Source organism: Cryptomeria japonica, chromosome 9, assembly GCF_030272615.1.
Source record: "Cryptomeria japonica chromosome 9, Sugi_1.0, whole genome shotgun sequence".
NCBI classification, from domain to species: Eukaryota; Viridiplantae; Streptophyta; class Pinopsida; order Cupressales; family Cupressaceae; genus Cryptomeria; species Cryptomeria japonica.
In genome coordinates, this window is record NC_081413.1 from 246,981,720 (window position 1) to 247,002,837 (window position 21,118).

At 36.2% G+C, this 21,118-nt stretch overlaps 1 protein-coding gene across 2 annotated transcripts in view; it reads right to left on the reverse strand.

Annotated features, from left to right (window-relative positions):
• LOC131049983 (serine/threonine-protein kinase AGC1-7-like) overlaps positions 1–20,845 on the reverse strand; it is an 86,750-nt gene extending 65,905 nt beyond the window's left edge. For both annotated transcript variants that reach the window (XM_057984103.2, XM_057984102.2), the window contains exon 1: positions 20,003–20,845. The gene's annotated coding sequence lies outside the window, so the exon portion shown is untranslated. The remainder of the gene's footprint in view (positions 1–20,002) is intronic.
• Positions 20,846–21,118: the final 273 nt, after the last annotated feature.

Below are 21,118 nucleotides of genomic sequence, written 5' to 3' on the forward strand. Positions count from 1 at the left end.
TAAGAAGAAGGATTGAGTAGAATCCTAATTTGAAAGATAAGTATAATAAAAAGGAAAAAGTAATTCAATGCATACTCGGAAGGAATCCCATATGGCTTTGCTTGACTTCCCAAGGCTTTAAGCCAAATTTTGATGTGGAATTCAACCTTGTATTATGTTATTTTAATTTCTCCTAAGGATGACGACCTCGGTGCACTCCTATTAGAAGAGTGTAGTACTTAGTGAGTGGCTTAGGACCTGAATGGTCTCGATGAGTCTAAGCCTCTAGCCAAAGCACCTCCTATCCCAATTGGATAGATGCCTATCCCGTGTTGGATAGATGAAACCTCCTACTCCATATGGATAGATGCCTAACCCATTTGGTCAGATTCTCATCCCGGATGGATGAATGCCTAATCCTAATGGATGGATGCCCAGAGTATGCAATTGAATCAAACACAAATGATTAAAGTAAACAAAAAAAAAAGAAGTGGTCAAATTTTATTGGGTTAAGTAAGGTGGGTTATTACATTAGTGTTGCATCAGATTATAGGAATCATACCTAAGTCCATGGGTATTAGAAGAGACGGAGAATTCCCATTCGAACAATCAAATCTTGGACCAAACAATGACTGATTATAAATAATTGATGGTTAAGATAACCTCGCTTAGGAAGTAAGAGTCAATCGTGCCCAATATGATACAGTTGAGGCCATCATAGATGATGAAATCTGAAAGTTTGTTCATCTTGATGAGAAACTAAGGAAAAAGATACAAAGAATGGCTCAGAAAGAAGCCATTAGAGAATTGGTAGAGAAGACCATAGAAACATTCCTCAAACTGTGTTAGAAAAGAGAAAAAAGTGTCCATCATTTTAGGTATCATTAATTTCTAGGATCTGCATTGTCTACATAGTAATCTTCAATGCATGGGTCTAAAAGGAAATGGTCAATTCTCATTTGAACAACCAAATCTTGGGGAAAACAATGTTCAATTAGAAATAATTGATGGTTTGAATATCCTTGCTGAGGAATTAATAATTGGTCAAAACCAATACAACATAGTCCAGGCTATCATAGATGAAGAAGTTGGAAAATCAGTACAAATAGACATAGACCTCAAAAATCAAAATAAAGAAGAGGCAAAATTTGAATCTTTTTGGCAATACACTAAAAATCTTGTGTTCGAATTTCAGAAACTTAGATAGCAAGTCATCATTCGTAGATCACTTTGTCTACATTTTAGCTTCTAGGATGTCATAGAAGCATATTTAGTTGCATTTAATTGAGTCTTGCATACACAATTTAGAGGGTCAAGATCACTTCAAAACAATATTCATGCCATTGACACATGCTCAAAAGGAAAAAAACCAAATGGATCCTAACAATGACCCCTTGGTTAACCCAACATGGAATATGGATCTATCCACACAACAACAAACAAGGGTTACACACCTAGAACAATGTCAACAAATGCGAACAAGATGTCTTCCATCAATGAAATATGACATAATTTGACAAAGGAAGAGCTAGAAGCAACCAAACAAGATCCCACAACATTAATGATTCTCAATGCTCTCATTAATAATGATAGAGATAGATATCTCTCTTAGTCTAGAATGGGGCCAAGTTACCACCAGGGGTAGATATTTCAACAATATTGCGACAAGGTATGACATTACATCAAAATATACCTCAAATACCAGTTACAACATAGACATAAGCAATAGTTGCTACATCAATGCAAGGTATATCTTAAAATGCCAATATGATTACAACCTCGACACAGTCAATAGTGGCACTAGCAAGTGCCAATATTAGAACATAGACAACGCCAAACATGACACTGTAAGCTCCAACATCTCACACCACTGCCTTGGCAAATATAACTCAACCAATAGTTTTGGTTGGTTCCACCGACAATAGTCAGAATGTGAATCGAGGGACAACTAGCTTGGCTTAGCCAAATGCTACTCTACAATTTGCATACTTCACACCACCTACTAGGACTTATGGCACATAGTTACCTGGTCTATCTATATTTCAACAAGCTCAAAGGTACTCAAATACTATTCCTTTTGTGGGGAACATTCATCATGTCAATACACCAATAACCCAAATAGAACTTCTGGCTCAACAAATGGAGAAACTTAAAAAATAAATGGCCAGTAGACAAGTGGTTAATGATAAAAAGAGATACACCATGGAGGATCTTTGTCTGTATCCTTTTGACAGAAAATTATGCATGCCACCTTTTCCCCCACATTTCGAAATGCCAAAACTTGACAAATATAGAGGAAAAGGAGATCCTCGAGATCATATAAGAGAATTCTTCATGACATGCATTGAAGTAGCTCACAATGATACATACTTGATGAGATTATTTTCAAAGAGCCTAGGAGGGACAACATTAGAATGGTTTTTGTACCTTCCACTAAAAATTACTTCATGGGGAGAATTGGCTGAGTTATTTATGTCCAACTTTGCCTTCAACATAGATAATCCAGTCACATTAATGGATTTGTGTAAAACAAAGCAAAAAGAAAGTGAGACTTTCACCATATTCTTGCAAAGATGGAGAGGCCTATATCATAGATGTCTTAGTCACATCCTCAAAGTCAAGCAAGTAGACATCTTTAATGAGAATCTTGTGCCTCCGATTAAATATCCATTACAAATGTTGTGCCTGAATAATTTTAAAGACATAATAGAAAAAGGCATCAAATGTGAGAAAGGCCTATTAGAACAAGGGATAATGAAACACCACAAGGATAGTGGACCAATCACCAGCACAAACAATGAAACACCAAAAGTTTTGTCTAGAAACAAAAATGTCACAAATGATGGATTTATTGATGCACATGTTATAAACAAAGCTCAACCAGCAATATCTCTACAAGGACCAACTGATAAGAACTAGTCTCAAACAAACTACACCAATGCACTATAGTCAAGTAATCCAAGGCCTCCAACGATAGGTGCACCCAGAAGGAATTTTACACCCCTCGAAGAACCTATTGAATTGGCACTAAAGAAGTTGATACAGAGAAATGCCATAACTTTACCAGAACATAGGCCATATGAACCGGGTCCATTTAAGCTGGCTTGGTGGAATGACAATGATTTTTGTGAATATCACTGCAATAAGGGTCACAAGATAGCAAGTTGCTACAAATTGAAAAAACCCATCCAAGATCTCATTGATCAAGGTGATATTACTATGGATAATAAAGCAATAAACATAGATCATACTATTTTCAAAGATCCTTTTCTCAAACATGACAAAGGAGAGGTTTATAGTTCTAATGCACAGAACAATATTTCCAATTACACTAATGTATCATTTGACTATGCCATTAACACACTAAGTGAAGGACATGAAATGGTAGCTACAATCATAGTGAATCCTAAAAGTAGAGATTGTGTCGTCATCACTAGAAGAAAAAAATTCACATTACAAAGAGTACCTTTGAATCAGCCTTCAATAAATAGCAACTACAATATAGTGGATCAGTTGAAGCGAACTCTAGCCCAAATTTCACTATTTGAGTTATTGTACATATCACCAGCCCATTAAGCAGTCCTAGATAAAGCCTTACAAGATTCAGTTGTTGCTAGAGATATTGATGAGAACACATTTTAATCAATGGTGGGGAACTTGGTAGCTTCAAAGGTCACATTCACTGAACAGGATGTCCTTGCAAACCGACTCATGCATAATGATCCATTGCACTTGGAAGCTTTCATTGATTGAAAAAAGGTTCGAAGAGTACATAGATGGTGGCACTGGCCTCAACATATGCACTCTACATTTGATCAAAGCTTTAGGATATTCTAAATATTATATTGACTCTACTAAGAGAATCAATATAAAATCCTATGATGATGAAGAACGCCCTTCTAAAGGTATGGTGACTTTACCAGTACAAGTGGGACTAGCTACAACAAATATCACCTTTCAAGTTGTAGACAAAGAATTGGGGTACGATATGCTGTTAGGTCACCCATGGATACATACAATCCAAGCAGTACCATCAACTTTTCACCAATGTGGAAAGTTCCCATACAATGGTATAGAGATTACTGTCGATGGTGACCCAAACCCTTTCCAACATTGTAATTATTTAAGGGCAAGCTCAGACAATCAAGTACCAAACAATTAGGAAGCTCTTATTCACCTACAAATGGAATCATTATCAATTAAAGAAACAGAGAAAAATACACCAACCACATCTTCTTTGCATATTAGCAAAGTTGGTTGTGGAGAATATTCCATTTCAAGTACATTAGACGATAAACAATAATCATTTTATCCCAGGTCCTTTGGGAAACCTCAGAACACAACAATGAAGCAAGATAAAGGGAAAGAAATAGTAAAATATTCAGATTCTTGTTCTTTCATTAGATGGGGAGACCTACAAGAAGGATGTCTAAATGAAGATATCAGTCACTAGATATAGAGAGAGGAGGATAACATGGTAGTACCTAAGATACCTCTACATCAATATGGAAATGGTTTGAAGATGTTACAAAAACATTTGTATGATGGTACCACAGGATTAAGACTACAAAAGAAAGGAATATTAGAACTTGTTTTACCACATGTAAACCCAAAGAATCAAGGCTTGGGATATAAGTATGTGCCACCAATAATAGAAGCTAGACAACGTACATTAGATATATTGAACAAGCCAAGGTTACCCTCGGAATTCATAGCTTAAAATCAGTCATCAACAAAGATGTACTTCTCTCCACCTCAAAAAAGAAAGAGACCACCAATATCTCCTATCATGGAACCAAATGGTGAAGACATGAGACAACTTCTGCAAGAACCTACAATAGTGACATCTAGTAGTACAGTACTTGAATCATCTGCATGAGAAAACATAGTAACAGATAAACCAAATCCTTGGTTACTGTCAATACTTTTTCCAAGGGAAATGACTTGAGCTCCTCCATTTGAATCAGATGAAGAAAGACTACAAAAGCTAATACTAGGCGTAAGAAGGGTATCCACAGAACAAAGGAGATCTACTCATTTACAAGAAACTCAGTTACCGGAACACGAGCAGATAAGCGACACAAAATCAGAAAGTAAAATATATATGGAAAGTGTCAGAGATTCTCATGACTATGAATTTCCATCTGACAATGAAGACAAACCACCACCAATTTATGATGAAAAAACAATATATTATAACTAAGTATGCATGATATCAGCATCCTCTAAAACAACAGGAAACAAATACTTTCTCCTCATGCATCCATTCTTGATTGATTAGGGCCAAGAAGGAAAGACACAATTAGATTGGTTTCAAAATGATGAAGCCATAGTTGAATTCTTGGGTGAAAGGGATGGATTCCCTTATAATGATCACAAAGTTGGTTATGCAGTAGATTTGGATAGAACTACATATTTTGGAGAAGCAAACTCCTCTCTAATCATGCTGATGATGATAAAGCTGAACACATAATAGACGCCCTACCTAGTGATAAAGAACGGTAAATATTATTGGTAGAAGAAACTGAAGAAATCAACATCACTGATGCTGAGAAAGTTCGTAACATTCACCTAGCAAAATCCCTCCATCCAGCGAAAAAAGAGAAATTCATCGAATTATTTAAGCAAAGACCCATCAATTTTGCATGGTCTTATGCAGATATGCCTGGATTAGACCCGGAATTGGTCTTGCATCACTTGCCTTTACTTCTAGGGGTAAAAACATACAAACAAAAGCTCAGGAAGATGCATCCTCACATAGCTTTGTTAGTCAAAATTAAGATACAAAAATTATTAGATGTGGGTTTCATCAGACCTATAGACTATACTAAATGGATTTCAAATCTAGTCCCGGTATCCAAGAATACTAGAGGTATTAGGATCTGCACCGACTTTGGAGATCTTACCAAGGCTTGCCCCAAAGATGATTTTTCCACTCCCTAACATAGACTTCATAGTAGACTTGATAGCTGGAAATGAAATTCTATCACTCATGCATGATTTTTCTGGGTATGATCAGATCAAAATTGCACCAGAAGACCAACCTAAAAGAACATTCACTTGTCCATGGGGAACCTATTGCTAGAATGTGATGCCATTCTGCCTTAAAAATGTAGGTGCCACTTATCAAAGGGCAATGGCCACCTTGTTTCATGATATGATACACATAATCATGGAAGATTATGTAGATGACTTGTTACAAAAGTCCAAAACAAGGGATATTCACTTAAACATATTGGCTAAGATCTTTTATAGGCTTTAGCAATACAATGTAAGACTAAATAAAAAAAAAACATCTTCAGGGTAACATCTGGAAAATTGTTGGGCTTCATTGTATCTAATCGCGGAATCGAGATAGACCCAGAGAAGGTGAAATATATTTTAGACATGCCATCACCTATTATAATCAAACAACTCATAAATCTACAAGGGAGATTACAATCCATAAGGTGCTTCATTTCCCAATTGGCAGAAAAGTGCCAACCATTTCAACATCTTTTAAAGAAAGGTCTTACATTTAAATGGACACAACAATGCCAAGAGGCATTCGAGAAACTAAAAAAAAATCTATTGTCCACTCCGATATATGTTCCACTCATACATGGGAAACCATTAGTCCTATATATAGCTGCAACAAATTCCTCTTTAGGCGCTCTCCTAGCATAGCATGATGAACAAGGAAAAGAGAGAGTCATCTACTACATTAGTAGAACACTCATTGGGTCTGAGCTCAACTACACACAGATAGAAAGAGCATGTCTTGTAGTAGTCTTTGCATCACAAAAACTGAGACATTATATGTTGAGCCATAAAATACAACTAGTCGCACAATTTGATCAACTCAAATACCTGATGAATAGAGAATCACTAACTGGAAGACTTGCAAAGTGGGTCATGATACTCAGTGAATTCGACATCGAATACATCAGTATAAAATCTATAAAAGGACAAATCATAGGAGACCAACTTGCACAAGAACCTTTACAAGATAACTATCCAATGGTGATAGATTTCCCAGATGAATCGGTATTTACACTATCAACACAAACACAGTGGAAATTATTCTTTGATGTTTCACATATAAATCATGAAGCAAGAGCAAGACATATGTTCATAACTCCTCAAGGGGATTGGATTCCCAAATCATTCAGGATTACCTTCCCTTGCACCAATAACATTGTTGAATATGAAGCCCAGATGGTAGGACTACGCACTGCACTACAATGGATGATCAAAGACCTACAGGTCTTTGAAGACTCACAACTCATTATTAATCAAGTCAATAATGATTACAATGTACAAAAGATGATAAGTTACGACCATACAAACAACTGGTGGAAGAATAGAAGTAACACTTCACCAAGGTCACATTTGAGAATATACCGTGAGTGCAAAACATGGCAACAGATGCAATGGCAATAGTAGGATCTCTTGTGGATATGCCAAATGATGGAACACACTTTGAATTTCAAGTGGAACAACTCATTGTCCCAGCTTATGAAATACCATCCACTGAATATGTATGTACGATAGTAGGACACCAGTCTCCATGGTATAGAGATATATACACATACCTGCATGATCCATATATACCTCTCGGTCTTTCACGTAATCAAAGGAAGGAACTCATACGAGAATCGTCAAAACATACAATTATTGTTGATTCCTTATATAGAAAAAGTATAGACAACACCTTAATTAGATGCCTTGATATTGAGGAGGCACAAATTGCCCTAAAAGAAGTTCATGACGGAATATGTGGCACACATTCTTCTGGACCTGCTCTAGCAAAAACATAGTTACGAACAGGTTATTATTGGCCTACAATGGAAAAGGATGCTTACATGTATGTCCAAAGATGCAAGCAATGCCAAATACATGGGAACCTCATTCATGTACCTGCTCAAGATCTTAAGCCAATAACATCACCATGGCCATTTTCACAATGGGGATTAGATCTTGTAGGAAAAATAAATCCTACCTCCTCTCGGACACAATTTTATTCTCACAGCTATAGAATATTTCACAAAATGGGTTGAAACAATCTTGATGACTTTCACAATAGGAAAGCAAATAGGTAAATTCATCTTGAATTATATTATTTGTAGGTATGGGGTACCCATGTGCATCGTGAATGATAATGGCCAACCCTTCAAAAATCAAGAAGTGAGTGAACTTTGTGAACAATTTAACATCTAGCAACGTTTTGTAACACCCTAGTATCCCCAAAGCAATGGTCAAGTTGAGGCAACAAACAAAACTATTTTGAAAATTTTCAAGAAAGTTGTCAATGATAGTGGATGAGATTGGCATCTCCAACTAGATCTAGCTCTATGGGCTTATCAAACTAGTATACGCACGTAAACCGGTACAACACCATTCTCTTTGGTTTATGGTGTAGAAGCCATTTTACCTATTGAAATAGAATTGCCATCCCTAAGAGTCTCTCTAAAAACTATAATCTCAAACGAAAACTATAGAGTAGCACATTTGCAAGAATTAGAATTCCTAGATGAAAAATGACAAAGCGCTCTGAACCATTTACAAGGCTACCAAAATAGAATGATAAGAAGTTACAACAAACGAGTCAACCCACGTTGCTGCGAAATAGGAGATATCATTCTTAGAGAAAATCAAAGAAACGTTGTTGAACGTGAAAAACTAGGAAAGTTTGAACCTAACTGGTTAGGTCCTTTTGTCATTACGAAAGTAATTGGAAATGGCACTTATCATTTGCAAACAGTGGAGGGAGATTCACTCCCTGATCCCATTAACAGTATGCACCTAAAAAGATATTACATCTAAGGGTGGGTTCATTTCAATTTTCAGTACCGCATTGCATTATTCCTTTCCCATATAGTTGAATCAATAAAAACATGATGATTGTATAAGTTATTCACCTATTTGCACTGAAAAGAATGAAGGTTGTCTCATTTCCTAGATACTTGTTCATAAAGTCTTTAGGATGTCTTTAGTCATTCGTCTTCAACATCACATTATGATTATGCTTTATCCTTACTCGGGTAGAGGTTTTCTTGTTACCCAAAATCTACCAATTGCTATATCTCACACATTAACCAAAAGCTCTAAGTCATTATAGATACCTAGTTGATCATATGGCTAGTGAAAAATCCAATATTCTACTTCAACGCCACTATAATTATCATACCCAAGTAGGTTTCATTACTTACAAGTCAAGGCAAGAAAATAAAAGAAAAAAGTGTTATGTCAATCTCAAAATAAAAATTAAAAAATGATATATTAGTGAAATATCACACATACAAGTGTGACAAAAAAATCTTGACTATGGGAACATGCAAGTAACTCCATCAGGGCTATGCACGCCTACTGGCAATGGAGCAATGTTTGAGAGATTATAGTGCATAACCTCATCGGAGCCCTAAAAGCTTGCTGGCAGCAAGGCTCTATCCAAGTTGCTTTTGAAGTCATAATAAATCACGTAGCTATCCACATAGGATTCCAAGGGTCTTTGATGGTTATAAGAGTCTAAATAAATTCAATTGCACACACATGGGCAAAAGAAAGATCAAAGTTTCAAGAATTGATGGAGAAGTTTTCCGCGCCTCCATTCATAAATCAATAGTTTGACTTGTGTTCTCGATACATTTTAGAGCTTCTTGCAGATTTTCAATCACTATCTGATTTACGGACCCCTTTGATGATTTATTCTTGTTATCAACACGCAACAACTCCAAAATGGGGCTCATTTATTTTCTCCTAAAAAACTTTGCAAATAACTGTGCTCTTCCAATTAGAGATTTGTCTTGAAAATATTCGTCCCAAATTTTTTTGCAGTGTAATTTTAATGTGCTTTTTGGTATCATATCCTCAACTCAAATCTCATTGACAAGAGTGTCTTCCTCCATCTCTATCAAATTGGCCATGCCAAAGAAAAAATTTCTGGATTAACTAGGATCGGTTACTTCTCTTTCCTGAATCGGGACGACTTCACCGTTAATGGGAACTTGTTCTTGAGGAGGTGTTGTATCCCATTTTTTGTCTCTTTTATTTTATCATACTTCTATAATCTAGTCCTTTTATTGCCCATTGGACAAAATGCTATTGAGAAGCAATCTGAATCTACAAACCCCTAAATATACATGCCCACATGCACATATATATGTCAAGTCGATTGGACCCAACTTTAAATATAAATATTCACATATACATAGTATATACACACATACATGTAGACACACACACATACATGCAGACACATAAACATACATGTAGATACATACATACAAAGACACACACACATGCATGTAGACACAGAAACATACATGCAGATACATACATACAAACACACACACATACATACATACATACATACACATATACACAGTATATACACAAACATATAGATACACATATACATAGACACACATACACACACACGTACATACATACATACACATATACATAGTATATAGACAAACATACACATACACATATACATACACACATACATACACACATACATACACACACATACACACACACATACACATACACATACACATACACATACACATACACATACACATACACATACACATAGACACATACATACATACATACCCATACATACACACATTTACACATATTTACACACACATACACACATACACATACACATACACACATACACATACATAGATACACATACATAGATACACATGCACATACACATACATACACACACACGTACATACACACACACACACATACATACATGAACAGACACATACATACACACACACACACACGTACATACACATAAATACACACATACACACATACACACAAATACATGCACACATTCACACATACATACACACATACTCATACATACACATACACTCATACACTCACATACACATACATACACACACACATACACTCATACACACATACACACACATACACATACACATACACATACAGATACACATACATACGAACATTATCACACACATACACATACATACATACTTACACACACATACACACATACTCACACATGTAGACATAGACACATACACAAACATACACATACATACATACATACATACATACATACATACATACTTACTTACTTACATACATACATACACACATACTCACACATTCACATACACATGTTCATGAACATACACATACATACATACACACATACACATATATACTCATGCATAAATATGGTCACACATACACACACATATAGACACATACTTGTACATACACACATCCATGTACTTACACATACATACACACATGTACATATACACACATACACACATATACAAACACACACATATACATACACACATATAAACACACATGTGTGCACATGCATATACAAACATACATGTATACACATACACACATATGCATACACACATGTAGGCATACACACACATAAACACATACATGTACATATATGTACATATATAGAAACACACATAATTTTTTTGTAGCCATTTAGATCAAACATCACAAACAAGAAGACACACTGATCGTTACAACTAGTGATACTATAAAAATTAACATGACCAATGTGTCTGTTCATAGGCCAAATTCAATCCAATTTCCACGGGTCTAAACACAATAAAAATTACATCAAACACTTTCTTATCCTAAGGTCAATATTCGCATGGCGGTAACTTCATCCGACAACCTAGAATCTCCATCAGCTAAAATGTAGCGACACCTTGAGGGGTATATTCAGTAATTTTGCCTTTTTGCATGAGCAAACAACTAGGGGCCTCCAGGAATGGAAGGATGACCCTATCACCCTCTCCCCAAAAAGCTACAAGTAGATCATGCTAAGCTGAGGATTTATGTCTCATCCCACGGGAGCCTTATGGTGAGTGTCTTGGAGGAAAAACCATCTTTCCTCTTGCACTGAAGCTATCACGATGTTCAGACGAAAAAAGGGTGGGCTAGTACTCTAAGTTGTTTAGTGGGGGGACTTCTACAGAACTTGGTGTCTACCCATGCGGTGGCAACTCATTCAAGAACCTAATCCTTGTTTTCCACACAAGTGCATACACATAGTGCAGATACTAGGGAGTACCGTTGATGTAGATACACATCACCAAGGCATCACAACTTTTGCCTAATGTATTAATTTATATAGTGGGTAGAAGAAAGTATTGCTTGGGTCATTCCCCTCTCACCATCCTTATGGGCTTATCATGAGGGTAGGCCCTTCTACCTAAAAAGAAGATGATAACAGTTTCTCTTACACCCAACGCCCAATGGAAGACGAGGAGAGTTCAGATACTTTTTGTTATCATCTTTAGGGTTCTATCTAAACACAAAGCATGCCAAAGGCATAAAACACCTCAAACAAGTTAAGTAACCCCAAAATGGAATAAAGATGTGAGCCTAATTAAACTACAAATGAAAAATAAATAGACATGTACACAAACTTTCTAATAGTATTTAAATGAAAAATGGGTAAAAACTCAAATTATACACATAATTTAAATATTCATATATTAATAAATAAAAACTAACATTAAAAATATTAAATTGAATAAAACATACCTTGTAAAAGTTGTCAACAATACGTCCAAATGGTCATCAAATTGACCTTGATAACCCATCTAGCTGACTTCGCAAATAAATAAAAAAAAACCAAATTTTTTTTTTGTCCCATGGTCGGATGGGGGACCAATTTTGGTAGGCAAGAGTCTGGCGGGACTAGCTAATGTGGCCTTCCATGTGGCACCAAAATGGCTATTTTCTCTGCATTTTTACCAAATTGAACTTTTGGCCAATTTTTCATCACAAATAATTTTTTTTGCAAAAAATGAAAAAATACCCTTTTGTAGAGCTCAAAGTCACAAATCTGGTCATATAATTTGTTTACTATTTTTATAATTTTTAATATTTTTTATTAATTAAACATTGTGAGCAGCTTTTTAATGTTAAAAAAGAGGCTGATTAGAAATAAAAAAAATACACATGCACAGACACATACACACACACACACACGTGTACATACACACAAATACACACATACACACAAATACATGCACACATTCACACATACATACACACACATACACACATACTCATACAAGATGTTACTGAGAGGGGGGGACAAATCAGTGGTTCCAAACTTTAACCTTTTAATTCTAAGTGTGTGTACCAGTTGGAAGATCTAATCACAAAGTAAACATACCGATGAGATAGGGTAGAATAACACAAATGTAACCACACACAAAAGGAACATCACATAACACCAGATGTACGAGGAAAACCCAACATGGGAAAAAACTTGGTGAGAAATACTACTAGAGTCTACTGCTCCAATCCAGCCTCACAATAAAACAATGGTTACAACATTTAGGGCACCAACCCAATGAGTACCAACCGTACTGATTTAGAGAACCAACCCAAGGAGCACCAACCCTCCACTAAGCTCCAACTTAGTGATTATAAAGTTTGTATTCAATGCAAAAGTAATCTCCTAATTATAAATGAGTTCTGTAACCTCTGCAATCTTCCTTCTAGTTTTACTCTTCTCAACCGCTCTTCCTCTTCTCTGCTCTCTGTTGGTTCTCTGCTCACTAGTTCTCTATTCTTCTTTCGTCTCTACTGCAACCTTACCAGTTCAACATCTACCTCTTCTCTATCGGTACTCTGCTCTCTGTTGGTTCTGATCTCTCCTCTGCTCAATCACTATTATGTCTTATCTTCTCTGACACTCTTGTTGGATCTCTTACTATTGCCTTCTTACTGGTTCACCCCATTATTAAACTCTTTCATAGTCTACCGGTTGCCTTACCCTTGTCGGTTTAGCTCTTCTTACTGGTTATAACTCATGCACTCAGTCTCCTCTATGATTTTCGATGGTCACTTGACTAATTAATTCTTTGGTTTCACTCCCTTAACCGACTTCACTCTCTTGTTTAGCAACAATAGATCTGGTCTTCGATCTACATATTTATACTATGTATTCCCACCAAAACCGACATTCAAACTTCTAGCACGCTAGGGTTCCTTCATCAAACATGAGGCATATCAAATTGGATCGGATCTCTTTATAGAGATAGTCAACCTCCTTCTGATCTCCTATCACTGCCAATCATGCTGCTTCCAGAACACATTTTCTCTATTTAGTAGACACGACAACCTGCATCCTGATATGTCGGCCTTGTGTTTTGTCGATTATCATGCATGATGTGGTTTCCTTAACCTACTTTGATTTGCTCAATAAATACGTCCAAGATCTCCTCTGTTCGTTTGATCTCAAGCTGCAAACTCCTATAACACACTTGTGATTTTCAGGGTTGACCATAAATGCAGACACAGTCAACAACTACCTCACTGACTCACACTTCACCGAACACAACATGCATGACACCTATGTATATGCTTCATCATTGTCGACATGCACCTTATCTCGATCACCATGTCGGTTTAGACTTTGTCACCAACCAACACACAATATTGTTGCCTCATCTACCAGTTCTCTAACCCTGTCCGTTATACCCTAACTAGTCAACCTTCAAGCTTGCACTTGGCAGCTCTATTGGTGGAACACCTTTTCCAGTCACCAAACATATCAATCCACCACATGCTCATCTTCATCAAGTAGGAGAACATTAGCTAGCCTTTTGTCTCTCTTACCGGTTCACATACTTACCGGTAAGCACCTTGATGACACCATGTCATCAACCTTCAACTGTTTCCATCTAAGGCAACTATATTCCAGTTGAACTCTCTATCTGCAACTACTCGACCTTACCTTCTTCTTCATTAGTCCAAATATCATCTCAATCAGTTTGTCAAAGTGACAAACCCATCACTTCTTTACTCTTCCTTTTCTGTCCTGGTGGCACAACACACCAACTCTTGCTACTTTGATGCACATCTCTGATTTCATGCACCTGAGACATCTTTATGTTACACTAGTTCATCCGTTGTGAGCCTTCAATCTCTTGCCTTTAACTTCTTGACAAGAGTTATAATGCATTCCATGCATGTTGGGGGATAAGCTCCACTTACTGGTGGGAGTGGATCCTTTTCATCTACTTCTAGCATTGCACTGATATGACATTGTTGTCATTGAGTAGATACATCTTCAGTCAGGCACATAACCCGGTAGACATCCCTCTTGTCTACCTTACTAACTTGCAGCAATCCAAACTTTGTCGATCACATCAGCATCCTGATATAACCTCTTCATCCGGTGGGAGTCCTGTTGATTGACATCCAACATATCAACACAAGTCAACACTAACTTGTGTACCGATGAATCCAATTATCACAATGCAAGTTGGCATTCTCTTTCTTACCAATGACAAGCTATACCTGTAACCTACTATACTAGTTGACATCAATGACACCATTATTGGTTGACATCAATGATAGCTATACCAACAATCTCTGATACTGGTTTCCATGCTATACTGGTTGACATCAATGACAACACAATGCCAACAAGGTTGTCCACTTTAGTTATGTAAGTCCTTCAGCTGTTGGTGTGCCTTGGAAATAAGCTTAAAATGTTGCAAACATTGTTATTCATATTGTGAGTTAAATTCTCACCATGGTTTTTCCCTGTTTGGGTTTTCTACATAACTTTGGTGTTCATGTGTGTGACGGTTGATGCTTATGCACTAATGATTAATGTGTTATTTCTAAGTAAGTTATTGTTATTTATTAATAATCTACTTTGAAGTTCTAGAATAATTCACCCCATTTCTCAGTCTTGGTGAACCTTCAAAAGCCCCTATATCATTTGGGAGGTCTTTGGCTTTCAACATGCTTATTTTCATCACCACAATAATCCTAGTCTTCCTCTAAGAAACTCCATTTTTCTATGGACTATAGTTGGTTGTCGACTACTTCTTAATGCCTTGATTCTTGCAAAATATAAATTCATTATAGGTATCCTCTCCCTCTCTATTCGATTAGAGGACCTTGATGAAATGTCCACCTTCATTCACATCTTGGGCTTTAAACACTTTAAAAATCTTAAAATCTTTTAATTTATGTAACAAAAAATTAATCTAGTCTTTCAACCATTATTATCAATAAATATTAATTAAATATTGATTCAAGTTCCTATTGTCAGAGTTTGTATAGAGCCACATAAATCTATATGCACTAGCTCAAATAGTGTTCTTGATTTTGTCAAATTATTCGATTGAAAGGTACCTATGTTATTTGCTTAAGATGTAGGCTTTACATCTACCATTTGGCTCTACTATGTTTGGTAAACCCCCAACCATAGCCTTCTTCGATGAAAGACTCAATCTCGAATAACCTGAATTTATATACCTTAGATGCATAGCTTTGAAGGTTCTTAAATGATCGTCTTGAAGATAGATTGCTGCCATAGTATTGGACATATGCCATGCATGGTAGTAGCAATGACAAATTGAGTTGATAAAACATTTTTTATCCTCAAAAGAAACATTTTTTTTTGTCATTGACACTAATATCCTATTCTTACTGCCATTCATTTCAAATATGATACATTAATCTTTTTCTATTAGCACTATGTGACCTTTTTGGACCATTTGTCCAACACTCAAGAGGTTGTGTTTTATACCTATGACAAAATAATTTTTTTTACATCCATTTTTCATATACCACACTATAGTGTTCTTGCACTCACTAATGTTGCTGGCTTGAGACTAATACTATTGTTTTTGGCTCTAGAGGTGAACTATGTACTACTTTCTTCCTCTTGGTTGTTCATCCATCTAAAACTATCTATTCTAGAATTAACCTTTCCATAATTACTTCTACTTCTAACTCTTGGGATCCGTTTGAAGTTATTTCTACCTCTCCCCCTACCTCTTGTAATGCCCTAAACTTTGAATGTCTAATCTTTGGTAGGAGGTGCAAAGCTGTTCAAGCATTAATCATGGATTTTTAGTGATTTCATCAATTCATCCACTATCATAGTTAAGAGGTCCTTAGCCTCTTCTATTGGAATTACTATTAGGTCAAATTTTAAAGGCAAACTTTTGACGATTTTTTCCATAATTCTATGCTCCTCCATGGTTTCCATTTTTTCTCAACTAATTTATCAATGTGGAAACTGTGAAATTATGAAATAGACTCACTGTCCTTCAATTGCAAGTATCAAAATCTCCAAAGCACTTGGTCGAGCTTCACCACTCTTACTATATTAGTTCTTTAATTCCTAGTTTGGAGGAACTTCACCACTCTTACTTTATTAGTTCTTTAGTTCCTAGTTTGGAGGATTTCCCAAGTCTCCTTGCATAGTTAGTTGTTACCATTCTAGGGACTGTTACCTCTCTTAAGACAGCCTCTATCAAATTTGAGGCTTTTGCATCTTTCCTTCTTGTCTTCTTCAATAGACTCTTTTGGTTATTTGTGAGGGCTACATAAATTGCTAGGTAAATCACATCTATGAATCCATTAACCACAAGCTCCCATAAGTCATTTGCAACCATTTGCAACCATAATGGTTTTCATTTTCTTAGCTCACATATCAAAGTTTTATCTATTAAAAGATGGTGGATGCTTGCAACTTTTGATGTCTTCTCTAGCCATGTTTGACACAAATAAATCTCTAAACTCAAAAATCTATCACTCAAAACACTCTAAAACAGAGGGTTCTGAAATGAAATCCAAATTAAACAGACAGAGACTGCCACTCTGTTACCAAACAGTTTGCAATGAACCGAACAAAATGAACCACATAGACTAATGGAGGCAAACAACAATTTTTTTCACCCAAAATAATGTTTGCAAAATTCTCAAATTTAGATTACAAAATGTTTACAGATTTTTTTACTACTGGTATACAAGAACTTGTTTTTCTACAACTATCTAGAGCTGTTGTGTATGATTGTTCCCTACAGTTGTATAGAGATACTTTATACAACTGATTTTTTCAACTGTCTGGAGCTGTTGTATAACTGCTCTTTCTGGAGCTGCATGCTGTTCCTTTCTTCCTCTGGAGTTGCTTGTTGCTGCAAAACACTCCTTTCTCTATTCTCCTTCACAAACTGTGCTGCTACAACTTCTCTTGTTTCTACTCAACACACTAAATATTCTATTTTTCGTTCCCATTTTGTTGTTTTTCACATTTCAAACTCACCTACCTACATTAATCTTCCTCCCCAAATACACTTGCTCATAAAAAACTCAAATTTAGACATCAGAAACTGTTCTCCAAAAATCAGTGTGTGTTGGTGGTTGCAGGAGGAATGTGGAGGCAAGACCAAAAAAATCAGACGAATATAGTATTTCCTGCAACTATGTTTGCAGGAAGTATGCAATTTAGGTGCAGATGGTCATGATGTCTGACAGGATACTCTAAACTGCCACAGAGTTTGGTAAAACTGATTTCTTCTGCACCAGGCTTGGATATTGTTCTGGTGTGTACGACTGGTGGGGAAATGGTGAAGGGACTAGCACATACTACATGTCAATTAATTAGGTAGTCGTTGGGAAGTTAATCACTAGCTGACAAACTTGTTTGTAACATTAGTAAATTATGGTTAGAATTAGTGAGCATGTATATATAAAAATAGATATCAAATCAAAAGACAGTTTTGAAATGTATTTACTATTTAATTGTGGTTTGGGGATGCAACGCTTCAGAGTTTACTGAAACTCTTTCTCATATTCTGTTTTTTCTTATCATTCCATTAGGCTCATGCTCATACATGATCTGGTATTTTTTCTAACTCAAACTTGAAGCATGGAAAGACCCTTTACAGAACCCAAATAAATGTCTGTCCATTTATCTCAGACCACGAAGAGCATACATCATAGATGCTTACCAAATTATCAGAAGTATCTCATCATTCCTCTGTTATATCTTATTTCAAACGCTGATATGTCACAGTAAGTTACAGCATTTTATATTACTCATGAACTAGAAACAGAAATCTCAATATGTAAATCTCCCCTTTTACATTAGTTTTTATTATTGTTATTCAAGCAGGCACCACACTGCATCCTCTATCAGTTTTCACATTTCACTCAAATTCAAGAAAAACGTTCTGATAACAATAAAATTTCCTAGAATGAAATTTATCAAGCTCATAGAAAGGCTATTTCAAAGACTAGCCTGGACTATGGATAATTAATCAGTGTTTTTTATTTTTTCATCATCTGGTTGAATATGACTGTTAGAAGCTGTTCAGGTAATAGATTTTGTTGTCAATGAATATCTTTCATCATTCAGAGGTTTGTTTTCTTGAGGTTGGACTAACTGGTCAACAGTGTCACATAAGTTGTTTTCAACAGAGTTACCCGACATACATTCTGAATAAAAGCTAGATTCCTTCTCAAAGAAAGGGGTCCGAGATAATAATTTTCTATCAAACTTGAGTTAAAAAATGCCCAATATGTGAAATCATAGATTGGCTCTGTATTGTTTTCATCTGTATTTCATGCAATAAAGATGCCATGTTCCTTCCTTGAGCAGCAACAGTATATGGAAACAATTTTAAAACTATAGGATATGAGACGTGAACCCTTAATTTAAATAACTCACCAATTTCAGTCACAGAAGTACGTTGAGAGTAAGTACACAAAACCTTTGGGCAGTAACATAATCTTAGTTGTTTGCAAGCATTTCTGTAAGAAGCTAGTCAGGGCAATCCTTCTTTGGCTAAAGTGCTTCACAAGAACAGCTGTCATTATCACTACAATATTTAATCTTCTGTATAATAGCCTTATTCACTTCAAATTTCTAGGACAAAGATTGAATTGCACAGAGATGTGAATAAGTACTGCATTGAGAATTCCTAATCTGTTTAAGGGGTGGTGAATTTTTTTCAAACAATTGTCTATGGTGCTTCCCTCCTTAATGTTATCGCCACTGCCTACTATGGGTCATATTGGCAAATCATGGAAGAATCCAATCTGTGTTGATGACTGAACTAAACAGCTTTGCTATATCAATACAAAATTACCATCTAAGAAATTTACTAGTTGTTATTGGAAGAGAAAAACTAATAAAATGATAATGCAAAAGGAGAAAAGAAACCTGGAATGATGCCTTCATTTTTAGGTTCGCATTAATCAATCCATCATTCCTTTCCCTTAGGGTTTGGGTGTTTTTATCAGCTCTGCGCATTGCCTTTGCAGAGTCATTGCATCTTTCCCTTGGAGAATCACTGTGCAGCACTTTTACATCCATTATCTGTTGTCTCCACAAGTGCTTTAAGGGTGAAGATCTTGCACGACTTCAATGATATTGCTTCAACCATGGGCGCCTCAATGCAATCAAAGCTATGTGGAATGAACCTACATTTTACAATGCACTCCCCACTTGCAATTGCAGACACCAGAGTTATAATAGTATTTCCAATTTCCATGCCGCTGCCTTTGCACACATTGTATTCATTTAATAGCCACTCTCCTTTCAGTGCTCCCTAACTTATTTACCGCATCGTTGCCAGAATCTTCCTGTTAATTTCTGAATCCATGATCATTTCTTCATCATTAAAATAGTCCCCGATCAACCCATCACAACTCTTCTAAAATCTTCATGGTGCCTTCATCTCCGCACATAACGCCAGCAGATCCCAGAGAGTTCTCCAGATCTGCCATTAAATGCTGTATCAACAGCACACGCCCTTGAACCCGTGACCTTCTTCCCCACCAAAGAACGTACAACCTAAACAAAGAAACTTTACTTCCATGTGGCATTGGCCTAAATTTGCAAGAGTATCCTCGTTAAAATGTTCCTAAAATCTTAAAAACCTGGTACATTCCATCTTGATAATTTGGCCTTATACACGCGAAAGTGTAGCCGCCTCTTTGTGTGAGCTATTTGCAAGAGTGCCACAACAAGTGTCGTCATCTCATAGAATGGACACAAAATGGATTTGTTGAAGAGGCTTTAGAAACTCTAGATTCAAGACAAACAGTAATGCCAATGAGAATAACATGTGAAGTTTGCAGGATACGCGATAAAGGTACGTATACTGTTGGGAAATTGTAACGAGGCATCAATTGTTGCACAGAGAGAAAAAAATGCTCCCGTCCTCGAAATTGTTCTACGATTATATGCAAGTCAAATCTTTAAAGCATCCAACTCACTTTATGAGGATCCTATGTTATAATTTACAAAAGAGAAACATATAAAATGGCACGCTTT